The sequence below is a fragment of the Atractosteus spatula genome, chromosome 22 (genome assembly GCF_055471065.1).
Source record: "Atractosteus spatula isolate fAtrSpa1 chromosome 22, fAtrSpa1.hap1, whole genome shotgun sequence".
Classification (NCBI taxonomy): domain Eukaryota; kingdom Metazoa; phylum Chordata; class Actinopteri; order Semionotiformes; family Lepisosteidae; genus Atractosteus; species Atractosteus spatula.
The window spans coordinates 17749189-17775930 of record NC_142727.1 but is presented as its reverse complement, the minus strand read 5'-3'; the positions used below and the strand labels follow the sequence as shown (position 1 = coordinate 17775930).

Here is a 26742-nt window from a genome sequence, read left to right as displayed (position 1 = left end):
ACCTGAAACACAAGACGGAGAGGTAAGACATTGATTCCGACAGAGAGAGCTTTCACACCGGATTACTGACAAGAGGAGCAATAAGAGAAGAGTTATAAAGACACGCCGAAGAGAATATTCTCATCTAAGAGGAAATATTAACAAGTAGGATGTTAAAATGAAAAGCATTAAAAACTGAATGATCTTCAGTAGCGAAATGATTACTGAGCTCTGGGTCACGGTGCTCTTGAAAAAAAATCAAATTTGAGCAGAGACGCCCACGGACAGCAGGTGAGTGAATGAGTTGTTTATTTTGTTTCCTGTGAATTATGTAGAATTCACAACGTTTTCCACTTGTACAGGAAAACCACTGAGAGCAGATTCACTTCTTCTGCACTAGAATGAATGATTTCCATCTTCACTCTAGGGTACTGTACTTTATAGCACTGTATTGTATTCTGCATATATGTCTGTTATTTATACATTTTCTTTCTCACTTTGTCTCTCTGTCCATTTGTATCAGTTTTTTGGAGAGCACCATCACCCCAACATCACAACAACATTTATTCTACTGCCTTATTAAGCAAATGTCTCTACTGAATTCTTTTTATATATAAAACACATTTTTTGACATGATATACACAAATGGCTAATTATACTTTCCGATTATATTTCCATCTTAGAAATGAAGCATTTCTCTCCTGCAGTTTGAGGGCTGAATCCTCTCTCTCTCTTACACACTTTGTTCACGAATGATTACAAGAGCAAACACATAGACTGACTTCTCACAAAAAAAGGTGTCGATGACACAGTCCTGGTCAGCTTACTAAAGGACCCAGAAAATCACCACGGGCCATTCTGAACAGTTTCACGGAATGGTCTGTTGACTTCTCTTTGATGGTTCATGTTACAAGAGCAAAACAATACTCACCGATTTGAGGATAACTGCGCCATCCCTCCAGCCTACTGAAATGAACCGTCAGACTGCAGAAGCTGTCAGTGACTACAGGTCCTTGGGACTGGTCAGAGAAACCTGAGACGAGACAAACGTTGTGAGACCATTTATAAGCTTGTGACCTCAAATTAAACAGAAGTCAGACATTTTCAAAGGGGGCAACACCGCGGCACAGTGGTTAGCATCGCTGCCTCATAGCACCGGGGCCCTGGGTTTGATTCCGGGGATGCTGTCTGCGTGGAGTCTGCGTGTTTGTTCGCGCTGCAGGGGATACCTCACCCCCACAGGGCACACAGACACAAACTCACACCACAGCCCATTTTTCCACAACACAATCAACCCGCCAGTATCGGTTTGTGTTCAGTGCTGGGGAGGTGCCTTGTCCTTGCAGAACAAAAACAAGGTGATCAGGACTGACGGCAAGATTCAGGTATTCAAGTACCCAGTAAATCCAGGGCTCAAATGGGGGAACTGTTTCACGAGCTACACAATATCCTCACACATGATGACAGAGCCTCGGAAAGCCGTGTGGAGAGTGAGGTGCTCGTACCCAGCCGGAGTTAAAAGACCACGCATTGAGCACCATCGATCTATCCAACCCAGAAAAGCACACATCTCTGTGATACAGAGGCTAAAGCAACATGTGAGTAAAGGATTTTGAATCAGCAATTGTGCTGATGAGCCAGTCAGCGATTTTTCAGAAACAGCAAAAATGTCAGCCTCCGGGAGCTGCAGAAGATTGTGAGATATAAAGGAGTGAAACCAGGGCAGGAGAAACCGATTCCTCGTGCAGGAAGCTGAGGAAAAAGATGCACACCCTGCAGACTGAAAGGAAGACGGCACAAACTATCGGTAATGTCAGCCTCGAAGAAAGTGTAGTGCAGTGTGAGTTGCAACTAAGTTTTTGTTCAATCTTTTTTTGGTCTGAAAGAGACTATTTTGATTAGATGCATGCAATACTATTTCTTTCGCATTCTCTGTCTTTTTATGTCTTATTTGGATCACACCATAAAGTTCATAACCCAGCCAGTTGCTTTGGCTCGGAAAGCATCCCTCAGCAGGGACAGCCCTGATCCCCAAACACAGGGCTGCCCTTCCCACTGCCCGTCTGCTCTCTGCCCAGTGGAAGTAGTGCTTCTGCCCCGCAGCTGTGTGAGAGAAGATGAGCTGAGAACACTAACCCACCTCTGGAGAGGGAAGAGTCTCAGCTGGAGGGGAGGAGGAGCTGCCGGGCTGCCGCAGACAAGGCGCCGCTGAAATGATATAGAAATCTTTTAGAATCAAACGTCACCTGGCTCAGTGTTTAAGCTGTAGTACATGATCACATTAGATTATTAAAACATGCAGACTGCCATCTCCATTCTGTACAAACAAAGGGTTTTCCATTGTAGAAAACACCACCGCATATCCAAAGCGGAGTGCACTGGGACTGCAGTCCAGAGAAACCCATCATGTTACGAGAACTGGAGGCCATTTCACACCGAAACTGTAGAATAGGATTCTTTCTGCACACCCAGTACTTGGGGCTGTGTCAGAGGCTCCTCACCGGAAGAGACGTGCATTCCTGTTCGGCTCCTCTGGTTCTGCGATGATTTTAGACGTCGAATCGGGCAGGAGGCAGGCGCTCCTCGGAAGCTCTCGTCCCGTGCTATAACTCGGACCACGCGATGGCACAACTGCTTCCTCCATACAAACAGAAACTTCAAACAACAAAACCCAACAAGAAATCTGTGCACACTTGGACTCCTGCTGCAGCTGAGGAGCTGTCACGCACACACCTCCTGTTGCTCACAGAGAGAAACAGGCCCAGGGTCCCAGCACTGCCACCCACTGCGCCGCGGTCTCTCACCTTTTCACCTCCACATGCAGATCATGACGCGACCGGAGACTCGCCGATTAGATTAAAAAAGCCGGCTGTTTACCTCCTGGAGGTCAGATCGCAACAACGTTTACAGCTCCGTTGCCACGGCAACCACGTTTTATTGACAAAGTAAAATAAACACCGGAGAAAAGTTTGCAAACAAGACGGGAGCTAAGAAACACGAGGACAGTGGGTTTGCTTTATGTGCCGGGTCGATAAACCAGCGCTGCAGACACGTGAAATACAAGAAAACATACACACAAGGGAACACATAAGAGAGACATAGAAATACAAGACACGATAAATACGCTGAAATTGTATGAATATAATTAATTCTAACGTTCAATCAAATCAGCGAAACACGTGGGCAGGGCAGCCCGGTGAACTAGAGACTACATTACCCACAAGCCCTGTGGGCGACAACATTTTGACGTCATCGACTCGCGTCTTTTGTATTTTTTTAAGAATTTTTTATTAAACGTGTAAAGAATTTACAAAGAGAAATACAATCAGAGGATCAAATTAGGTACAAGAGAAGAAACACAAACAGAAAAATACACAGTTAACCGCCAGAGGTAATAAGTAAGTTATATGATTAAATTGTATTTTTTACACATATCATATGTTTTCCGTGCTTTATTATTTCTCACATTTTTAATAGAATTTAAATAGTGTTTCAGCTCCACCTCAAAAGAACTAAAAAGGGGAGTATTATTTGGATTTATGGATGTGAAATTTACCAAGAATGATTAATAAATTGACTATAAATAAATGCTCTTTTTCCAACTTTTCTACTAAACAGTACAATAAAATGTCAAAATCCTTCAATCTAACAAACACCTTTAACTGCCTGCAAACAAAACTCTGTAAATCCGTCCAAAACAGCTCAACAAACCTACACCTAACAAAGAAATGCACCAAAGATTCCTTTTCCCGCAGAACAAGTCTTTCCGATAGCGCTTTGAGACTCACCTCCGTGGACTCGTGTATCTCTGTCGCCACCCAGTGGACATTTCTCGGAAGTGTCACCGCCCGCCGTAATTCAGTAAAGTCCCGGAATTGAAATTGTGATTGGACGAGAGCCGTATCCGTCCCGCCTCCTGCCGAAATCTCGGCGCTGAATGGTTCAGAGCCGAGTCACTCAAGGCGAGGGCGGTATTTCCGTGGAAGAACACGGAAGTCCGCGGTGACTGGCTAGGAGCGGTGTCACTCACCCAAAGTAAGAGGAAGTCCCGCCTCTTGCCAGCCAACGGCGGTGATTGGACACGCCGTGCGCCACTCTTATGACGTCCCTTAACTGCGACGGATCCGGATCTGATGCGTGATTTGCGCGACAGCCGGTCCGTCGCTGAGATCGGTCTGGAGCCGCGGCCCAGGATGCTGTGGTTCCGCTCTCTGCTCGTCAAGCACTGCGGACTCCTGGAAAACCGCATTGCAGGGCAGAGAGTTATTGAACTCCAGACGTCGCTGGAGAGTTACTTTACTGGCGAGTCACCTCACGTTGTTGATTAATTCGACCTTATTGTGTTTTCTCTTCTTTAACATTTATATTGCAATAGTAAAAATGCTATTCATTACAATCATTACAGAGTACATTACAGATCACCGGGGTACATTATACAGGCCGATAAAGATAAGGTACGCACAGCTTTCATGTTGGGACATTTAGAAATAGTTTGGAGACGTGCCCTCATGTGTTTCAGATGTGACTTCTTTCCATTTGGAAGCGCCTTACTTCTACCAAGGAAAGAAAAGGCTTCGAAAATGAGATCGTAATGAAGAGATAGTAACGATCATTTCAGTGCGTGAGCCTACCTGTTATATTAGGCGAGATTTCACACGGATAATCAAACAAGAACGAGTTTGCCCTGGAATCCATTCCACTGCCGAACCTGAAAGTCAGAGCATGACTGCCGTCAGTCCGGATCCAGTGGAAGGCTGATCCACTCCGGGTTTTCCTATGCCGACAGTCCGGATCCAGTGGAAGGCTGATCCACTCCGGGTTTTCTGCTGCCGTCAGTCCGGATCCAGTGGAAGGCTGATCCACTCCGGGTTTTCTGCTGCCGACAGTCCGGATCCAGTGGAAGGCTGATCCACTGCGGGTTTTCCTATGCCGACAGTCCGGATCCAGTGGAAGGCTGATCCACTGCGGGTTTTCCTATGCCGACAGTCCGGATCCAGTGGAAGGCTGATCCACTGCGGGTTTTCTGCTGCCGACAGTCCGGATCCAGTGGAAGGCTGATCCACTCCATGTTTTCTGCTGCCGTCAGTCCGGATCCAGTGGAAGGCTGATCCACTCCGGGTTTTCTGCTGCCGTCAGTCCGCATCCAGTGGAAGGCTGATCCACTCCGGGTTTTCTGCTGCCGACAGTCCGGATCCAGTGGAAGGCTGATCCACTCCGGGTTTTCCTATGCCGACACTCTATACTCTTCTCCAGAAGCTTAAGGAGAAATTATGAAAAAAAGTTTATGAAAACGTTTTATGAAAAGATCACGGCGCTGGGGTCAATGTGGGACGCCGGATCTACGCGGAAGCAGCCGGAAGTCAGAACAACGCGTCACTTTTGAATTGTTTTTTTTACATTTTTTAAAGTAAGCATTAACAAGAACAAAGAATACAATACAAATACAAGTACCGGTCTGTCGCTGAGCTCGGTGTGGTTCCGCTCTCTGCTCGTCAAGCACTGCGTTATTAGTGAACTCCAGACACCGCTGGAGAGTGTATTTACCGGCGAGTCGGCTCACGCTGCTGATAAATTCGACCTCATTGTGTTTTCTTCTTTCTTTATCGTGCAATAATAGAAATCCTTTACGATGCACGCAAGACTACATTACTGATCACCGGAGTACATTATACAGGCAAATAAAGATAAGGGACGCACAGCTTTCATGTTGTGATATTTAGACATGGTTTGGAGACGTTCCCTCGTGTGTATTTTGAATTATTCAAATGCGAGTCGCTTCAATTTGGAAGCGCATAATTTCAGTGCATGAGCTTACCTGTTATATTGGGCGAGATTTCACACGGATAATCAAACAAGAACGAGTTTGCCCTGGACTCCATTCCACTGCCGAACCTGAAAGTCAGAGCATGAGAACGGACGTATTGTATGGCGATTGTGGTGTTGCTCGACCACATAAATTAGGCGAGAAGTACAATCTGCTTTTACGACATTCGGTCTAATTATTAAATGTTCGATTAGTTCTTATCTTTAGGCTATTTATACATATAATAACGAGCAAGTATAATGATTAAGTCAATGATAAATGATATTTTATATTCGGTTCAGCAGTATTGAGCAGTAAAATAACATCTATTTCTCACCGATAAATGTCAGAATTAGAAACCTTCTTTACACAATTGTGCCGATCAGTTCAGAGTGTTTTAAAAACAGGACAAAACAAAAACAAACATAAGGTTTCTGGGCTGCTTCGAAAAAGACAGTTATCATCTATATTACTTTTAAATCTATGCACACTATGTATCTTTACCGGGTCAATTCAATGTACAATTGTGTAATGATGCCACCTTAACCTTAACCTTCATACAATATTTGTTTGACAGTAGTCATGTTTTTTTCCAGTTATTTAGTTTCCCCAAAGAGGTGCTCCAAAATAGTTTGACAAGATATTGTGAGATTGCAAGAGGGATCTTAAATATCTATTAGTACAAGTGAAACTAAATCTGTTTCCTTGTAGTCTAATAAAGGTTGTAAATTCTTCCATAGTTTCTTAAAAGCATCGCTACCTCTCTAGGGGTAGCCTTGGTTACGAGGTATTGTTATCAGACTTAACACAAACATTATATCTAATCACAAAATCTGCTTAATTCTACATTTCGTCATCCACATCAGTTAATTTCTTGACCCCAATTATACTATTTTAAACCCAGTTTTCAAAGCACGGGTTTATGTCTCAAAGTTATTTCTCTGTATTCTAGATGGTGCATCTATGGGGGGTATGTTTATCCGTAAGAGACCACGTGAGAACTTCATGGAAGCTGGCAAGTTTGGGGGGGGTCCTAGCATCCAAATGACATTCAAGTAAAACTCTATGCCCTCTACTTCCTGAAAGATTAAATTAGGGGAAACATACACCACCTACACTGCTCAATTTTGTAAATAATTCTCTATCGGTATCAATACTAGATGCTCTACAACCTGAAGCATTCAGGCCTCCTTCTGTCTGTGTTTGACAAATAACAACCATGAATAAAGTTTTTTTTTATTTTACTAAGGTAGAGAACATCAAATCACAAATCACATTTTTGAAAATCTTAATACCAAGAAATGTAATCGCATCTTTTACATGGTTATTACATGTGGAGCAGACACTTTCCAACAGCCACCAATTCACTTTTCTGATATGTAAAGAAAGACCAGATACAGAGGAAATGACTTGTAAACACACTTAATTGCTTTGTCCACCTCTGTGCGCTTTCTCAGAGAGACAGTTGTATCCTCAGCCAATTGGGAACACCTGTAATCTCTTTATCCTGTACTTGAACACCCTGAAACTATTTGTTGTAGGAGTGTAAGCAGTGGGAAGAGGAATGGGCTCGTGTCGAATTGCCTTACCCATTCCCAATCTGCAGGAGGTCCCACGACGGCAGGTAGCTGCTCCAGTCGCTGGAGCTCAGTTCGCTGTCGAGGAAGGACGAGGTCTCTGGCTCGGGGGAATCACGGCTCCACAGCTCCTACCTGTTGCAGAGTGTTTCTGCCCTCCTGATGGCCTCTGTGTTTTAGAAGGATCTGTCTCTTTTCGCTTGCTTACACCACAGGTTTCATCGACGATAGTGTGCATCCTGGAGCAGTGAGTTATCGGTCTTATTTCTACTGAGAAACAGTTCAAGCCCTCACAAAACAATAACCAGGAGACGGTATATGAAAAAGTATTGTAAGACTTGCAGAGTAGATTTGAATAGACAGTGGACGTCACACTGCGTGCTTGAATATCAGAGATTCAATTCATTCTTTCCTGCAGTTTAACCTCCTGGTTGACATTGTACCGCTGTCACTTCTTCACAAACTCATAACTCGCCGTGTTCAATTTTGTGTTGAGTTACAGGAACCTCAGCATCAGATGAAATACTCTTCAGCGCCCCAGGGAGACTGGGGGACTGGCCAGATTTTCAGCTTTATTACCGGGTCCTTCGGCTCGGGGCTGGTGAGCAAAGTGCTCCCCTCTGCTGGAGAGCCACAGGGGCACTACAGAGCGGCCTCGTCTTCCCTGCTCCTGCCCGTGCTTGTGGTCGGCCAGCGTGACCGCGCGCAAGACAAGGTAGCGCATTCGTGGTGTAAATACAGAATGTTCACTAGCTGACTGAGGAAAGTTACAGAGACGGGAGTATACGTTCTGAAATAATGTGAACCACTGTTACTACACACAGACAGACTACTCAAAAATCACGTGGCTTTTTAAGGTCATTTTGTCTGCCTAAAGTATGTTAGATTTGTCACAGCAAAGAGTTTGAATACTTACAGAATGCAGCAGCTAGAATTGTTACTTGGAGCAGAAAGTATGACCACATAACCCCCATACTTATCTCTCTTCATTGGCTTCCTATCAGGTACAGGGCGGACTTCAAAATCCTTCTACTTACTTACAAGGCTCTCAGAGGTCAGGCACCTCTCCTGCCTCGCAGGGATGCTGCAGAGGAGAAATACTGTACACAGCATGGTTTCAGAGGCCTGTCTGTCATGGGCTGGGCACCATGTGACTTGAATGCTGCATCAGTGCCATGGATCCCAGAGGGGCATCGTGGATACAGCTATCGTTTAGGAGGATTCTGCTGGTCTGCAGAGACCTGCATGGGGTACTGACATACAGACGACGTGATGGATGGATGGATTAATACCCGCATTCATTTATTTTATTTTTTTTAATGATCTAATGTTAGCATGCCCAAAGGGGTTGGGCAGCCAGTTGACCTTTGACCCCTAGAGGATTTTATTCTCCTTACTGAGGAGTCTTTGGTTCCTTTCCTCCATTGTCTTCAGTTCTGTATTCACAAAATGTATATTTACTTGCATTGTTAAGCGCCTTGGGGCAACCTTGTTGTGAAAGGCGCTATATGAAAATAAATTGAATTGAATTGAATGACAGAGTCACGGCTTTTCCAGTTTCCTCTCCTATTATCTTCTTTATCTGCACTCTCAAACGCAGTGAAACCTTGAACCTTTCAACGGGACCACTGTCGTTCTACATCAAAATGACTAACTAGGACGGAGACTTGAATGGGATGAAAAAGGAAAAGGCATTACTTGCAGGAAGAAATTAAACTGTTACACGTGATCACTTGCTAAACAAAGTGATTCATTGGAGTGGAGGCAGTGAAAGCTTTGTGAATCAACTTACAAAAGGATACATGTAAGAAACGTAGCTCCCCTTGAAAAATCTATGAGCGTTATGTGGAGGTGATAGTATTGTTCAATTATTGTAATAAAGCTCACTCAATTAAGACCCATGTTGGAAAAGTACCAGAGTATTCTCATCTAAGAGGAAATACTAACAAGTAGGATGTTAAAATGAAAAGCATTAAAAACTGAATGATCTTCAGTAGCTAAATGATTATTGAGCTCTGGGTCACAGTGCTCCTGAAAAAAAATCAAATTTCAGCAGAGACACCCACGGACAGCAGGTGAGCACCAAGCTGAGCCAGTGTATAAGTGTACGAATCACAGTTTCAAGGAGCTTTTTTCAGTTTCGTTCCACTGATCGGCCAACACGGGGGGCACTTCAGTCTTACTCGCCCTATTGCATTAAGAAACTGTACAACATTCTCCAATAAGAACTTGCGACCTCACCTAACGGAAAGCAATTTGCGTAGCAGGGAAAGACTGGACTCCCACTGGGGATTTTTGCTTTTCATCCCGATGGTGATGTGCACTATATAGAACGTTGCTGGACCCATGTGCAATTGGTGTCATTTCTAATCTAGAGGTCGAAGCTGTGAAACTTTCAAAGAGATGGAAGATCTCTTGCGAGACACCGATTCACAGAAGGGGCTAATGAGATCTTTGCTTGAAGTCTCATTGTGCTGCACTATTTCACTTTTCAGTGGGCACGACTCACAGGCATCTAAAATCATTTCAGTGACGGACTAAACAGGCCTCTAGCAAAGACTCGGGAACGGACACAGACCTTATCATCTCTGCTCCCCGGGAAGCGTACAGAGATCACATTAGACGTGTTGCTCAAGCTCTTTATTGTCACGTACAGTAAGCCCAGCAGTCTGGTCAGTGCGGGATGTGTTCTGTCCTGACGGCAGGGTCAGCAGCCAGAGGAGACCTGAAACACAAGACGGAGAGGTAAGACATTGATTCCGACAGAGAGAGCTTTCACACCGGATTACTGACAAGAGGAGCAATAAGAGAAGAGTTATAAAGACACGCCGAAGAGAATATTCTCATCTAAGAGGAAATATTAACAAGTAGGATGTTAAAATGAAAAGCATTAAAAACTGAATGATCTTCAGTAGCGAAATGATTACTGAGCTCTGGGTCACGGTGCTCTTGAAAAAAAATCAAATTTGAGCAGAGACGCCCACGGACAGCAGGTGAGTGAATGAGTTGTTTATTTTGTTTCCTGTGAATTATGTAGAATTCACAACGTTTTCCACTTGTACAGGAAAACCACTGAGAGCAGATTCACTTCTTCTGCACTAGAATGAATGATTTCCATCTTCACTCTAGGGTACCGTACTTTATAGCACTGTATTGTATTCTGCATATATGTCTGTTATTTATACATTTTCTTTCTCACTTTGTCTCTCTGTCCATTTGTATCAGTTTTTTGGAGAGCACCATCACACCAACATCACAACAACATTTATTCTACTGCCTTATTAAGCAAATGTCTCTACTGAATTCTTTTTATATATAAAACACATTTTTTGACATGATATACACAAATGGCTAATTATACTTTCCGATTATATTTCCATCTTAGAAATGAAGCATTTCTCTCCTGCAGTTTGAGGGCTGAATCCTCTCTCTCTCTTACACACTTTGTTCACGAATGATTACAAGAGCAAACACATAGACTGACTTCTCACAAAAAAAGGTGTCGATGACACAGTCCTGGTCAGCTTACTAAAGGACCCAGAAAATCACCACGGGCCATTCTGAACAGTTTCACGGAATGGTCTGTTGACTTCTCTTTGATGGTTCATGTTACAAGAGCAAAACAATACTCACCGATTTGAGGATAACTGCGCCATCCCTCCAGCCTACTGAAATGAACCGTCAGACTGCAGAAGCTGTCAGTGACTACAGGTCCTTGGGACTGGTCAGAGAAACCTGAGACGAGACAAACGTTGTGAGACCATTTATAAGCTTGTGACCTCAAATTAAACAGAAGTCAGACATTTTCAAAGGGGGCAACACCGCGGCACAGTGGTTAGCATCGCTGCCTCATAGCACCGGGGCCCTGGGTTTGATTCCGGGGATGCTGTCTGCGTGGAGTCTGCGTGTTTGTTCGCGCTGCAGGGGATACCTCACCCCCACAGGGCACACAGACACAAACTCACACCACAGCCCATTTTTCCACAACACAATCAACCCGCCAGTATCGGTTTGTGTTCAGTGCTGGGGAGGTGCCTTGTCCTTGCAGAACAAAAACAAGGTGATCAGGACTGACGGCAAGATTCAGGTATTCAAGTACCCCGTAAATCCAGGGCTCAAATGGGGGAACTGTTTCACGAGCTACACAATATCCTCACACATGATGACAGAGCCTCGGAAAGCCGTGTGGAGAGTGAGGTGCTCGTACCCAGCCGGAGTTAAAAGACCACGCATTGAGCACTATCGATCTATCCAACCCAGAAAAGCACACATCTCTGTGATACAGAGGCTAAAGCAACATGTGAGTAAAGGATTTTGAATCAGCAATTGTGCTGATGAGCCAGTCAGCGATTTTTCAGAAACAGCAAAAATGTCAGCCTCCGGGAGCTGCAGAAGATTGTGAGATATAAAGGAGTGAAACCAGGGCAGGAGAAACCGATTCCTCGTGCAGGAAGCTGAGGAAAAAGATGCACACCCTGCAGACTGAAAGGAAGACGGCACAAACTATCGGTAATGTCAGCCTCGAAGAAAGTGTAGTGCAGTGTGAGTTGCAACTAAGTTTTTGTTCAATCTTTTTTTGGTCTGAAAGAGACTATTTTGATTAGATGCATGCAATACTATTTCTTTCGCATTCTCTGTCTTTTTATGTCTTATTTGGATCACACCATAAAGTTCATAACCCAGCCAGTTGCTTTGGCTCGGAAAGCATCCCTCAGCAGGGACAGCCCTGATCCCCAAACACAGGGCTGCCCTTCCCACTGCCCGTCTGCTCTCTGCCCAGTGGAAGTAGTGCTTCTGCCCCGCAGCTGTGTGAGAGAAGATGAGCTGAGAACACTAACCCACCTCTGGAGAGGGAAGAGTCTCAGCTGGAGGGGAGGAGGAGCTGCCGGGCTGCCGCAGACAAGGCGCCGCTGAAATGATATAGAAATCTTTTAGAACCAAACGTCACCTGGCTCAGTGTTTAAGCTGTAGTACATGATCACATTAGATTATTAAAACATGCAGACTGCCATCTCCATTCTGTACAAACAAAGGGTTTTCCATTGTAGAAAACACCACCGCATATCCAAAGCGGAGTGCACTGGGACTGCAGTCCAGAGAAACCCATCATGTTACGAGAACTGGAGGCCATTTCACACCGAAACTGTAGAATAGGATTCTTTCTGCACACCCAGTACTTGGGGCTGTGTCAGAGGCTCCTCACCGGAAGAGACGTGCATTCCTGTTCGGCTCCTCTGGTTCTGCGATGATTTTAGACGTCGAATCGGGCAGGAGGCAGGCGCTCCTCGGAAGCTCTCGTCCCGTGCTATAACTCGGACCACGCGATGGCACAACTGCTTCCTCCATACAAACAGAAACTTCAAACAACGAAACCCAACAAGAAATCTGTGCACACCTGGACTCCTGCTGCAGCTGAGGAGCTGTCACGCACACACCTCCTGTTGCTCACAGAGAGAAACAGGCCCAGGGTCCCAGCACTGCCACCCACTGCGCCGCGGTCTCTCACCTTTTCACCTCCACATGCAGATCATGACGCGACCGGAGACTCGCCGATTAGATTAAAAAAGCCGGCTGTTTACCTCCTGGAGGTCAGATCGCAACAACGTTTACAGCTCCGTTGCCACGGCAACCACGTTTTATTGACAAAGTAAAATAAACACCGGAGAAAAGTTTGCAAACAAGACGGGAGCTAAGAAACACGAGGACAGTGGGTTTGCTTTATGTGCCGGGTCGATAAACCAGCGCTGCAGACACGTGAAATACAAGAAAACATACACACAAGGGAACACATAAGAGAGACATAGAAATACAAGACACGATAAATACGCTGAAATTGTATGAATATAATTAATTCTAACGTTCAATCAAATCAGCGAAACACGTGGGCAGGGCAGCCCGGTGAACTAGAGACTACATTACCCACAAGCCCTGTGGGCGACAACATTTTGACGTCATCGACTCGCGTCTTTTGTATTTTTTTAAGATTTTTTTATTAAACGTGTAAAGAATTTACAAAGAGAAATACAATCAGAGGATCAAATTAGGTACAAGAGAAGAAACACAAACAGAAAAATACACAGTTAACCGCCAGAGGTAATAAGTAAGTTATATGATTAAATTGTATTTTTTACACATATCATATGTTTTCCGTGCTTTATTATTTCTCACATTTTTAATAGAATTTAAATAGTGTTTCAGCTCCACCTCAAAAGAACTAAAAAGGGGAGTATTATTTGGATTTATGGATGTGAAATTTACCAAGAATGATTAATAAATTGACTATAAATAAATGCTCTTTTTCCAACTTTTCTACTAAACAGTACAATAAAATGTCAAAATCCTTCAATCTAACAAACACCTTTAACTGCCTGCAAACAAAACTCTGTAAATCCGTCCAAAACAGCTCAACAAACCTACACCTAACAAAGAAATGCACCAAAGATTCCTTTTCCCGCAGAACAAGTCTTTCCGATAGCGCTTTGAGACTCACCTCCGTGGACTCGTGTATCTCTGTCGCCACCCAGTGGACATTTCTCGGAAGTGTCACCGCCCGCCGTAATTCAGTATAGTCCCGGAATTGAAATTGTGATTGGACGAGAGCCGTATCCGTCCCGCCTCCTGCCGAAATCTCGGCGCTGAATGGTTCAGAGCCGAGTCACTCAAGGCGAGGGCGGTATTTCCGTGGAAGAACACGGAAGTCCGCGGTGACTGGCTAGGAGCGGTGTCACTCACCCAAAGTAAGAGGAAGTCCCGCCTCTTGCCAGCCAACGGCGGTGATTGGACACGCCGTGCGCCACTCTTATGACGTCCCTTAACTGCGACGGATCCGGATCTGATGCGTGATTTGCGCGACAGCCGGTCCGTCGCTGAGATCGGTCTGGAGCCGCGGCCCAGGATGCTGTGGTTCCGCTCTCTGCTCGTCAAGCACTGCGGACTCCTGGAAAACCGCATTGCAGGGCAGAGAGTTATTGAACTCCAGACGTCGCTGGAGAGTTACTTTACTGGCGAGTCACCTCACGTTGTTGATTAATTCGACCTAATTGTGTTTTCTCTTCTTTAACATTTATATTGCAATAGTAAAAATGCTATTCATTACAATCATTACAGAGTACATTACAGATCACCGGGGTACATTATACAGGCCGATAAAGATGAGGTACCCACAGCTTTCATGTTGGGACATTTAGAAATAGTTTGGAGACGTGCCCTCATGTGTTTCAGATGTGACTTCTTTCCATTTGGAAGCGCCTTACTTCTACCAAGGAAAGAAAAGGCTTCGAAAATGAGATCGTAATGAAGAGATAGTAACGATCATTTCAGTGCGTGAGCCTACCTGTTATATTAGGCGAGATTTCACACGGATAATCAAACAAGAACGAGTTTGCCCTGGAATCCATTCCACTGCCGAACCTGAAAGTCAGAGCATGACTGCCGTCAGTCCGGATCCAGTGGAAGGCTGATCCACTCCGGGTTTTCCTATGCCGACAGTCCGGATCCAGTGGAAGGCTGATCCACTCCGGGTTTTCTGCTGCCGTCAGTCCGGATCCAGTGGAAGGCTGATCCACTCCGGGTTTTCTGCTGCCGACAGTCCGGATCCAGTGGAAGGCTGATCCACTGCGGGTTTTCCTATGCCGACAGTCCGGATCCAGTGGAAGGCTGATCCACTGCGGGTTTTCCTATGCCGACAGTCCGGATCCAGTGGAAGGCTGATCCACTGCGGGTTTTCTGCTGCCGACAGTCCGGATCCAGTGGAAGGCTGATCCACTCCATGTTTTCTGCTGCCGACAGTCCGGATCCAGTGGAAGGCTGATCCACTCCGGGTTTTCTGCTGCCGTCAGTCCGCATCCAGTGGAAGGCTGATCCACTCCGGGTTTTCTGCTGCCGACAGTCCGGATCCAGTGGAAGGCTGATCCACTCCGGGTTTTCCTATGCCGACACTCTATACTCTTCTCCAGAAGCTTAAGGAGAAATTATGAAAAAAAGTTTATGAAAACGTTTTATGAAAAGATCACGGCGCTGGGGTCAATGTGGGACGCCGGATCTACGCGGAAGCAGCCGGAAGTCAGAACAACGCGTCACTTTTGAATTGTTTTTTTTACATTTTTTAAAGTAAGCATTAACAAGAACAAAGAATACAATACAAATACAAGTACCGGTCTGTCGCTGAGCTCGGTGTGGTTCCGCTCTCTGCTCGTCAAGCACTGCGTTATTAGTGAACTCGGCTTATCGTTATTATCGGCTCACGCTGCTGATAAATTCGACCTCATTGTGTTTTCTTCTTTCTTTATCGTGCAATAATAGAAATCCTTTACGATGCACGCAAGACTACATTACTGATCACCGGAGTACATTATACAGGCAAATAAAGATAAGGGACGCACAGCTTTCATGTTGTGATATTTAGACATGGTTTGGAGACGTTCCCTCGTGTGTATTTTGAATTATTCAAATGCGAGTCGCTTCAATTTGGAAGCGCATAATTTCAGTGCATGAGCTTACCTGTTATATTGGGCGAGATTTCACACGGATAATCAAACAAGAACGAGTTTGCCCTGGACTCCATTCCACTGCCGAACCTGAAAGTCAGAGCATGAGAACGGACGTATTGTATGGCGATTGTGGTGTTGCTCGACCACATAAATTAGGCGAGAAGTACAATCTGCTTTTATGACATTCGGTCTAATTATTAAATGTTCGATTAGTTCTTATCTTTAGGCTATTTATACATATAATAACGAGCAAGTATAATGATTAAGTCAATGATAAATTATATTTTATATTCGGTTCAGCAGTATTGAGCAGTAAAATAACATCTATTTCTCACCGATAAATGTCAGAATTAGAAACCTTCTTTACACAATTGTGCCGATCAGTTCAGAGTGTTTTAAAAACAGGACAAAACAAAAACAAACATAAGGTTTCTGGGCTGCTTCGAAAAAGACAGTTATCATCTATATTACTTTTAAATCTATGCACACTATGTATCTTTACCGGGTCAATTCAATGTACAATTGTGTAATGATGCCACCTTAACCTTAACCTTCATACAATATTTGTTTGACAGTAGTCATGTTTTTTTCCAGTTATTTAGTTTCCCCAAAGAGGTGCTCCAAAATAGTTTGACAAGATATTGTGAGATTGCAAGAGGGATCTTAAATATCTATTAGTACAAGTGAAACTAAATCTGTTTCCTTGTAGTCTAATAAAGGTTGTAAATTCTTCCATAGTTTCTTAAAAGCATCGCTACCTCTCTAGGGGTAGCCTTGGTTACGAGGTATTGTTATCAGACTTAACACAAACATTATATCTAATCACAAAATCTGCTTAATTCTACATTTCGTCATCCACATCAGTTAATTTCTTGACCCCAATTATACTATTTTAAACCCAGTTTTCAAAGCACGGGTTTATGTCTCAAAGTTATTTCTCTGTATTCTAGATGGTGCATCTATGGGGGGTATGTTTATCCGTAAGAGACCACGTGAGAACTTCATGGAAGCTGGCAAGTTTGGGGGGGGTCCTAGCATCCAAATGACATTCAAGTAAAACTCTATGCCCTCTACTTCCTGAAAGATTAAATTAGGGGAAACATACACCACCTACACTGCTCAATTTTGTAAATAATTCTCTATCGGTATCAATACTAGATGCTCTACAACCTGAAGCATTCAGGCCTCCTTCTGTCTGTGTTTGACAAATAACAACCATGAATAAAGTTTTTTTTTATTTTACTAAGGTAGAGAACATCAAATCACAAATCACATTTTTGAAAATCTTAATACCAAGAAATGTAATCGCATCTTTTACATGGTTATTACATGTGGAGCAGACACTTTCCAACAGCCACCAATTCACTTTTCTGATATGTAAAGAAAGACCAGATACAGAGGAAATGACTTGTAAACACACTTAATTGCTTTGTCCACCTCTGTGCGCTTTCTCAGAGAGACAGTTGTATCCTCAGCCAATTGGGAACACCTGTAATCTCTTTATCCTGTACTTGAACACCCTGAAACTATTTGTTGTAGGAGTGTAAGCAGTGGGAAGAGGAATGGGCTCGTGTCGAATTGCCTTACCCATTCCCAATCTGCAGGAGGTCCCACGACGGCAGGTAGCTGCTCCAGTCGCTGGAGCTCAGTTCGCTGTCGAGGAAGGACGAGGTCTCTGGCTCGGGGGAATCACGGCTCCACAGCTCCTACCTGTTGCAGAGTGTTTCTGCCCTCCTGATGGCCTCTGTGTTTTAGAAGGATCTGTCTCTTTTCGCTTGCTTACACCACAGGTTTCATCGACGATAGTGTGCATCCTGGAGCAGTGAGTTATCGGTCTTATTTCTACTGAGAAACAGTTCAAGCCCTCACAAAACAATAACCAGGAGACGGTATATGAAAAAGTATTGTAAGACTTGCAGAGTAGATTTGAATAGACAGTGGACGTCACACTGCGTGCTTGAATATCAGAGATTCAATTCATTCTTTCCTGCAGTTTAACCTCCTGGTTGACATTGTACCGCTGTCACTTCTTCACAAACTCATAACTCGCCGTGTTCAATTTTGTGTTGAGTTACAGGAACCTCAGCATCAGATGAAATACTCTTCAGCGCCCCAGGGAGACTGGGGGACTGGCCAGATTTTCAGCTTTATTACCGGGTCCTTCGGCTCGGGGCTGGTGAGCAAAGTGCTCCCCTCTGCTGGAGAGCCACAGGGGCACTACAGAGCGGCCTCGTCTTCCCTGCTCCTGCCCGTGCTTGTGGTCGGCCAGCGTGACCGCGCGCAAGACAAGGTAGCGCATTCGTGGTGTAAATACAGAATGTTCACTAGCTGACTGAGGAAAGTTACAGAGACGGGAGTATACGTTCTGAAATAATGTGAACCACTGTTACTACACACAGACAGACTACTCAAAAATCACGTGGCTTTTTAAGGTCATTTTGTCTGCCTAAAGTATGTTAGATTTGTCACAGCAAAGAGTTTGAATACTTACAGAATGCAGCAGCTAGAATTGTTACTTGGAGCAGAAAGTATGACCACATAACCCCCATACTTATCTCTCTTCATTGGCTTCCTATCAGGTACAGGGCGGACTTCAAAATCCTTCTACTTACTTACAAGGCTCTCAGAGGTCAGGCACCTCTCCTGCCTCGCAGGGATGCTGCAGAGGAGAAATACTGTACACAGCATGGTTTCAGAGGCCTGTCTGTCATGGGCTGGGCACCATGTGACTTGAATGCTGCATCAGTGCCATGGATCCCAGAGGGGCATCGTGGATACAGCTATCGTTTAGGAGGATTCTGCTGGTCTGCAGAGACCTGCATGGGGTACTGACATACAGACGACGTGATGGATGGATGGATTAATACCCGCATTCATTTATTTTATTTTTTTTAATGATCTAATGTTAGCATGCCCAAAGGGGTTGGGCAGCCAGTTGACCTTTGACCCCTAGAGGATTTTATTCTCCTTACTGAGGAGTCTTTGGTTCCTTTCCTCCATTGTCTTCAGTTCTGTATTCACAAAATGTATATTTACTTGCATTGTTAAGCGCCTTGGGGCAACCTTGTTGTGAAAGGCGCTATATGAAAATAAATTGAATTGAATTGAATGACAGAGTCACGGCTTTTCCAGTTTCCTCTCCTATTATCTTCTTTATCTGCACTCTCAAACGCAGTGAAACCTTGAACCTTTCAACGGGACCACTGTCGTTCTACATCAAAATGACTAACTAGGACGGAGACTTGAATGGGATGAAAAAGGAAAAGGCATTACTTGCAGGAAGAAATTAAACTGTTACACGTGATCACTTGCTAAACAAAGTGATTCATTGGAGTGGAGGCAGTGAAAGCTTTGTGAATCAACTTACAAAAGGATACATGTAAGAAACGTAGCTCCCCTTGAAAAATCTATGAGCGTTATGTGGAGGTGATAGTATTGTTCAATTATTGTAATAAAGCTCACTCAATTAAGACCCATGTTGGAAAAGTACCAGAGTATTCTCATCTAAGAGGAAATACTAACAAGTAGGATGTTAAAATGAAAAGCATTAAAAACTGAATGATCTTCAGTAGCTAAATGATTATTGAGCTCTGGGTCACAGTGCTCCTGAAAAAAAATCAAATTTCAGCAGAGACACCCACGGACAGCAGGTGAGCACCAAGCTGAGCCAGTGTATAAGTGTACGAATCACAGTTTCAAGGAGCTTTTTTCAGTTTCGTTCCACTGATCGGCCAACACGGGGGGCACTTCAGTCTTACTCGCCCTATTGCATTAAGAAACTGTACAACATTCTCCAATAAGAACTTGCGACCTCACCTAACGGAAAGCAATTTGCGTAGCAGGGAAAGACTGGACTCCCACTGGGGATTTTTGCTTTTCATCCCGATGGTGATGTGCACTATATAGAACGTTGCTGGACCCATGTGCAATTGGTGTCATTTCTAATCTAGAGGTCGAAGCTGTGAAACTTTCAAAGAGATGGAAGATCTCTTGCGAGACACCGATTCACAGAAGGGGCTAATGAGATCTTTGCTTGAAGTCTCATTGTGCTGCACTATTTCACTTTTCAGTGGGCACGACTCACAGGCATCTAAAATCATTTCAGTGACGGACTAAACAGGCCTCTAGCAAAGACTCGGGAACGGACACAGACCTTATCATCTCTGCTCCCCGGGAAGCGTACAGAGATCACATTAGACGTGTTGCTCAAGCTCTTTATTGTCACGTACAGTAAGCCCAGCAGTCTGGTCAGTGCGGGATGTGTTCTGTCCTGACGGCAGGGTCAGCAGCCAGAGGAGACCTGAAACACAAGACGGAGAGGTAAGACATTGATTCCGACAGAGAGAGCTTTCACACCGGATTACTGACAAGAGGAGCAATAAGAGAAGAGTTATAAAGACACGCCGAAGAGAATATTCTCATCTAAGAGGAAATATTAACAAGTAGGATGTTAAAATGAAAAGCATTAAAAACTGAATGATCTTCAGTAGCGAAATGATTACTGAGCTCTGGGTCACGGTGCTCTTGAAAAAAAATCAAATTTGAGCAGAGACGCCCACGGACAGCAGGTGAGTGAATGAGTTGTTTATTTTGTTTCCTGTGAATTATGTAGAATTCACAACGTTTTCCACTTGTACAGGAAAACCACTGAGAGCAGATTCACTTCTTCTGCACTAGAATGAATGATTTCCATCTTCACTCTAGGGTACCGTACTTTATAGCACTGTATTGTATTCTGCATATATGTCTGTTATTTATACATTTTCTTTCTCACTTTGTCTCTCTGTCCATTTGTATCAGTTTTTTGGAGAGCACCATCACACCAACATCACAACAACATTTATTCTACTGCCTTATTAAGCAAATGTCTCTACTGAATTCTTTTTATATATAAAACACATTTTTTGACATGATATACACAAATGGCTAATTATACTTTCCGATTATATTTCCATCTTAGAAATGAAGCATTTCTCTCCTGCAGTTTGAGGGCTGAATCCTCTCTCTCTCTTACACACTTTGTTCACGAATGATTACAAGAGCAAACACATAGACTGACTTCTCACAAAAAAAGGTGTCGATGACACAGTCCTGGTCAGCTTACTAAAGGACCCAGAAAATCACCACGGGCCATTCTGAACAGTTTCACGGAATGGTCTGTTGACTTCTCTTTGATGGTTCATGTTACAAGAGCAAAACAATACTCACCGATTTGAGGATAACTGCGCCATCCCTCCAGCCTACTGAAATGAACCGTCAGACTGCAGAAGCTGTCAGTGACTACAGGTCCTTGGGACTGGTCAGAGAAACCTGAGACGAGACAAACGTTGTGAGACCATTTATAAGCTTGTGACCTCAAATTAAACAGAAGTCAGACATTTTCAAAGGGGGCAACACCGCGGCACAGTGGTTAGCATCGCTGCCTCATAGCACCGGGGCCCTGGGTTTGATTCCGGGGATGCTGTCTGCGTGGAGTCTGCGTGTTTGTTCGCGCTGCAGGGGATACCTCACCCCCACAGGGCACACAGACACAAACTCACACCACAGCCCATTTTTCCACAACACAATCAACCCGCCAGTATCGGTTTGTGTTCAGTGCTGGGGAGGTGCCTTGTCCTTGCAGAACAAAAACAAGGTGATCAGGACTGACGGCAAGATTCAGGTATTCAAGTACCCCGTAAATCCAGGGCTCAAATGGGGGAACTGTTTCACGAGCTACACAATATCCTCACACATGATGACAGAGCCTCGGAAAGCCGTGTGGAGAGTGAGGTGCTCGTACCCAGCCGGAGTTAAAAGACCACGCATTGAGCACTATCGATCTATCCAACCCAGAAAAGCACACATCTCTGTGATACAGAGGCTAAAGCAACATGTGAGTAAAGGATTTTGAATCAGCAATTGTGCTGATGAGCCAGTCAGCGATTTTTCAGAAACAGCAAAAATGTCAGCCTCCGGGAGCTGCAGAAGATTGTGAGATATAAAGGAGTGAAACCAGGGCAGGAGAAACCGATTCCTCGTGCAGGAAGCTGAGGAAAAAGATGCACACCCTGCAGACTGAAAGGAAGACGGCACAAACTATCGGTAATGTCAGCCTCGAAGAAAGTGTAGTGCAGTGTGAGTTGCAACTAAGTTTTTGTTCAATCTTTTTTTGGTCTGAAAGAGACTATTTTGATTAGATGCATGCAATACTATTTCTTTCGCATTCTCTGTCTTTTTATGTCTTATTTGGATCACACCATAAAGTTCATAACCCAGCCAGTTGCTTTGGCTCGGAAAGCATCCCTCAGCAGGGACAGCCCTGATCCCCAAACACAGGGCTGCCCTTCCCACTGCCCGTCTGCTCTCTGCCCAGTGGAAGTAGTGCTTCTGCCCCGCAGCTGTGTGAGAGAAGATGAGCTGAGAACACTAACCCACCTCTGGAGAGGGAAGAGTCTCAGCTGGAGGGGAGGAGGAGCTGCCGGGCTGCCGCAGACAAGGCGCCGCTGAAATGATATAGAAATCTTTTAGAACCAAACGTCACCTGGCTCAGTGTTTAAGCTGTAGTACATGATCACATTAGATTATTAAAACATGCAGACTGCCATCTCCATTCTGTACAAACAAAGGGTTTTCCATTGTAGAAAACACCACCGCATATCCAAAGCGGAGTGCACTGGGACTGCAGTCCAGAGAAACCCATCATGTTACGAGAACTGGAGGCCATTTCACACCGAAACTGTAGAATAGGATTCTTTCTGCACACCCAGTACTTGGGGCTGTGTCAGAGGCTCCTCACCGGAAGAGACGTGCATTCCTGTTCGGCTCCTCTGGTTCTGCGATGATTTTAGACGTCGAATCGGGCAGGAGGCAGGCGCTCCTCGGAAGCTCTCGTCCCGTGCTATAACTCGGACCACGCGATGGCACAACTGCTTCCTCCATACAAACAGAAACTTCAAACAACGAAACCCAACAAGAAATCTGTGCACACCTGGACTCCTGCTGCAGCTGAGGAGCTGTCACGCACACACCTCCTGTTGCTCACAGAGAGAAACAGGCCCAGGGTCCCAGCACTGCCACCCACTGCGCCGCGGTCTCTCACCTTTTCACCTCCACATGCAGATCATGACGCGACCGGAGACTCGCCGATTAGATTAAAAAAGCCGGCTGTTTACCTCCTGGAGGTCAGATCGCAACAACGTTTACAGCTCCGTTGCCACGGCAACCACGTTTTATTGACAAAGTAAAATAAACACCGGAGAAAAGTTTGCAAACAAGACGGGAGCTAAGAAACACGAGGACAGTGGGTTTGCTTTATGTGCCGGGTCGATAAACCAGCGCTGCAGACACGTGAAATACAAGAAAACATACACACAAGGGAACACATAAGAGAGACATAGAAATACAAGACACGATAAATACGCTGAAATTGTATGAATATAATTAATTCTAACGTTCAATCAAATCAGCGAAACACGTGGGCAGGGCAGCCCGGTGAACTAGAGACTACATTACCCACAAGCCCTGTGGGCGACAACATTTTGACGTCATCGACTCGCGTCTTTTGTATTTTTTTAAGATTTTTTTATTAAACGTGTAAAGAATTTACAAAGAGAAATACAATCAGAGGATCAAATTAGGTACAAGAGAAGAAACACAAACAGAAAAATACACAGTTAACCGCCAGAGGTAATAAGTAAGTTATATGATTAAATTGTATTTTTTACACATATCATATGTTTTCCGTGCTTTATTATTTCTCACATTTTTAATAGAATTTAAATAGTGTTTCAGCTCCACCTCAAAAGAACTAAAAAGGGGAGTATTATTTGGATTTATGGATGTGAAATTTACCAAGAATGATTAATAAATTGACTATAAATAAATGCTCTTTTTCCAACTTTTCTACTAAACAGTACAATAAAATGTCAAAATCCTTCAATCTAACAAACACCTTTAACTGCCTGCAAACAAAACTCTGTAAATCCGTCCAAAACAGCTCAACAAACCTACACCTAACAAAGAAATGCACCAAAGATTCCTTTTCCCGCAGAACAAGTCTTTCCGATAGCGCTTTGAGACTCACCTCCGTGGACTCGTGTATCTCTGTCGCCACCCAGTGGACATTTCTCGGAAGTGTCACCGCCCGCCGTAATTCAGTATAGTCCCGGAATTGAAATTGTGATTGGACGAGAGCCGTATCCGTCCCGCCTCCTGCCGAAATCTCGGCGCTGAATGGTTCAGAGCCGAGTCACTCAAGGCGAGGGCGGTATTTCCGTGGAAGAACACGGAAGTCCGCGGTGACTGGCTAGGAGCGGTGTCACTCACCCAAAGTAAGAGGAAGTCCCGCCTCTTGCCAGCCAACGGCGGTGATTGGACACGCCGTGCGCCACTCTTATGACGTCCCTTAACTGCGACGGATCCGGATCTGATGCGTGATTTGCGCGACAGCCGGTCCGTCGCTGAGATCGGTCTGGAGCCGCGGCCCAGGATGCTGTGGTTCCGCTCTCTGCTCGTCAAGCACTGTGGACTCCTGGAAAACCGCATTGCAGGGCAGAGAGTTATTGAACTCCAGACGTCGCTGGAGAGTTACTTTACTGGCGAGTCACCTCACGTTGTTGATTAATTCGACCTAATTGTGTTTTCTCTTCTTTAACATTTATATTGCAATAGTAAAAATGCTATTCATTACAATCATTACAGAGTACATTACAGATCACCGGGGTACATTATACAGGCCGATAAAGATGAGGTACCCACAGCTTTCATGTTGGGACATTTAGAAATAGTTTGGAGACGTGCCCTCATGTGTTTCAGATGTGACTTCTTTCCATTTGGAAGCGCCTTACTTCTACCAAGGAAAGAAAAGGCTTCGAAAATGAGATCGTAATGAAGAGATAGTAACGATCATTTCAGTGCGTGAGCCTACCTGTTATATTAGGCGAGATTTCACACGGATAATCAAACAAGAACGAGTTTGCCCTGGAATCCATTCCACTGCCGAACCTGAAAGTCAGAGCATGACTGCCGTCAGTCCGGATCCAGTGGAAGGCTGATCCACTCCGGGTTTTCCTATGCCGACAGTCCGGATCCAGTGGAAGGCTGATCCACTCCGGGTTTTCTGCTGCCGTCAGTCCGGATCCAGTGGAAGGCTGATCCACTCCGGGTTTTCTGCTGCCGACAGTCCGGATCCAGTGGAAGGCTGATCCACTGCGGGTTTTCCTATGCCGACAGTCCGGATCCAGTGGAAGGCTGATCCACTGCGGGTTTTCCTATGCCGACAGTCCGGATCCAGTGGAAGGCTGATCCACTGCGGGTTTTCTGCTGCCGACAGTCCGGATCCAGTGGAAGGCTGATCCACTCCATGTTTTCTGCTGCCGACAGTCCGGATCCAGTGGAAGGCTGATCCACTCCGGGTTTTCTGCTGCCGTCAGTCCGCATCCAGTGGAAGGCTGATCCACTCCGGGTTTTCTGCTGCCGACAGTCCGGATCCAGTGGAAGGCTGATCCACTCCGGGTTTTCCTATGCCGACACTCTATACTCTTCTCCAGAAGCTTAAGGAGAAATTATGAAAAAAAGTTTATGAAAACGTTTTATGAAAAGATCACGGCGCTGGGGTCAATGTGGGACGCCGGATCTACGCGGAAGCAGCCGGAAGTCAGAACAACGCGTCACTTTTGAATTGTTTTTTTTACATTTTTTAAAGTAAGCATTAACAAGAACAAAGAATACAATACAAATACAAGTACCGGTCTGTCGCTGAGCTCGGTGTGGTTCCGCTCTCTGCTCGTCAAGCACTGCGTTATTAGTGAACTCGGCTTATCGTTATTATCGGCTCACGCTGCTGATAAATTCGACCTCATTGTGTTTTCTTCTTTCTTTATCGTGCAATAATAGAAATCCTTTACGATGCACGCAAGACTACATTACTGATCACCGGAGTACATTATACAGGCAAATAAAGATAAGGGACGCACAGCTTTCATGTTGTGATATTTAGACATGGTTTGGAGACGTTCCCTCGTGTGTATTTTGAATTATTCAAATGCGAGTCGCTTCAATTTGGAAGCGCATAATTTCAGTGCATGAGCTTACCTGTTATATTGGGCGAGATTTCACACGGATAATCAAACAAGAACGAGTTTGCCCTGGACTCCATTCCACTGCCGAACCTGAAAGTCAGAGCATGAGAACGGACGTATTGTATGGCGATTGTGGTGTTGCTCGACCACATAAATTAGGCGAGAAGTACAATCTGCTTTTATGACATTCGGTCTAATTATTAAATGTTCGATTAGTTCTTATCTTTAGGCTATTTATACATATAATAACGAGCAAGTATAATGATTAAGTCAATGATAAATTATATTTTATATTCGGTTCAGCAGTATTGAGCAGTAAAATAACATCTATTTCTCACCGATAAATGTCAGAATTAGAAACCTTCTTTACACAATTGTGCCGATCAGTTCAGAGTGTTTTAAAAACAGGACAAAACAAAAACAAACATAAGGTTTCTGGGCTGCTTCGAAAAAGACAGTTATCATCTATATTACTTTTAAATCTATGCACACTATGTATCTTTACCGGGTCAATTCAATGTACAATTGTGTAATGATGCCACCTTAACCTTAACCTTCATACAATATTTGTTTGACAGTAGTCATGTTTTTTTCCAGTTATTTAGTTTCCCCAAAGAGGTGCTCCAAAATAGTTTGACAAGATATTGTGAGATTGCAAGAGGGATCTTAAATATCTATTAGTACAAGTGAAACTAAATCTGTTTCCTTGTAGTCTAATAAAGGTTGTAAATTCTTCCATAGTTTCTTAAAAGCATCGCTACCTCTCTAGGGGTAGCCTTGGTTACGAGGTATTGTTATCAGACTTAACACAAACATTATATCTAATCACAAAA

The 26742-nt window shown here is 44.4% G+C and overlaps 2 long non-coding RNA genes across 2 annotated transcripts; both read right to left on the bottom strand.

The window, feature by feature from the left end:
• Window positions 1–3243: 3243 nt before the first annotated feature.
• LOC148816924 (uncharacterized) lies at window positions 3244–5235 on the bottom strand. Its single transcript, XR_016094655.1, has 2 exons — window positions 4611–5235; window positions 3244–4214 (listed from the first exon to the last, which is right to left on the bottom strand). It is a non-coding gene; the product is annotated as an uncharacterized LOC148816924 (long non-coding RNA).
• Window positions 5236–13325: 8090 nt separating this feature from the next.
• On the bottom strand, window positions 13326–15215 carry LOC148816923 (uncharacterized). The gene is made up of 2 exons (XR_016094653.1): window positions 14693–15215; window positions 13326–14296 (listed from the first exon to the last, which is right to left on the bottom strand). It is a non-coding gene; the product is annotated as an uncharacterized LOC148816923 (long non-coding RNA).
• Between the last annotated feature and the right edge of the window lie 11527 nt (window positions 15216–26742).